The sequence below is a fragment of the Dipodomys spectabilis genome, unplaced genomic scaffold, assembly GCF_019054845.1.
Source record: "Dipodomys spectabilis isolate Male_0828 unplaced genomic scaffold, ASM1905484v1 ptg000047l, whole genome shotgun sequence".
NCBI lineage: Eukaryota > Metazoa > Chordata > Mammalia > Rodentia > Heteromyidae > Dipodomys > Dipodomys spectabilis.
Genome location: NW_024870724.1, coordinates 339,698 through 340,764, shown reverse-complemented (window position 1 = coordinate 340,764; position 1,067 = coordinate 339,698). Strand labels below are relative to the sequence as shown.

General features: G+C 34.5%; 1 non-coding gene across 1 annotated transcript; it reads left to right on the top strand.

The window, feature by feature from the left end:
- The first annotated feature begins 230 nt into the window (after positions 1-230).
- Positions 231-337, top strand: LOC122107168. The gene has a single exon (XR_006147301.1). It is a non-coding gene; the product is annotated as a U6 spliceosomal RNA (small nuclear RNA).
- Positions 338-1,067: the final 730 nt, after the last annotated feature.

The window sequence follows — 1,067 nt, the reverse complement described above, 5'->3', positions numbered from 1 at the left end:
ATGACATGTGCCTTGTATAGAACAATTGAATTATTTCCCCTACACATCTTTTGAACCCCAAATATCTGGAATTATTTTGTTTTTGACATGTCCATCTTGACATTATTCTTAAATGTGTGCTTATGTAAGAAGTACATGGTTCTAAAATTTCACAATTCTTCTAAACTTACTTTTTGTTGAATTGCCTAGTTTAAGAAAATCAATTACACTTTATATATAAAAAATATTCTGTGCTCAATTCAGCATCACATAAACTAACATTGTAATGATACTGAGAAGATTAGCATGGCCCCTGCGCAAGGATGACAGGCAAATTCCTGAAGCATTCCATAGTTTTGCAACAATAGATGCTGGAGGGGATGTGGACAGAAGGGAACCTTACTGCATTCTTGGTGGGAGTGTAAACTTTTTCAACCATTTTGGAAATTAGTATGGAGGTTCCTCAAATTACTCCACATAGATCTCCCCTATGATCAAGAAATCCCACTTTGGGGCATTTACCCAAATGATCACAAACAAGACCATACAAAAACTACCAGCACATCTACATTTATTGCAGCATTATTTAAGATAACTAAGATATGGAACCAACCCCGATGCTCCTCAGCAGAAGAATGGATCAAGAGGATGTGTTTTATATAAACAATGGAATTCTATGCCTCCATCAGAAAGAATGGCATCATCCAATTTGTTAGAAATTGGAAAGATATGGAAAAAATATTAAGTGAAGTAAGCCAAATCCAAAAGAACACAGGTCCCATGGTTTCCTTAATTTTCAATAACTAATATATGTATAGTATAAGCAGAAAAGGTCAAAAGGTATGTCCATATGACCAGATAACATGATGTTCCGGGAAATGAAATCCAAGATAGGGATACAAGAATTTTTCTCTTTTTTGCTATTGTTTCTAATGTACTTATAATGGGCAATGTGATTTTTTATGTCTTTTTATAGGTTCCTCCCCATGCTATAACAACTGTTTTCACTGTATTTGAAGTTGATGCGCCTATATCTTGTATATATGCTCTTCTAATTTGGGGAGAGGAAGGAAAAAAACAAAATGCCT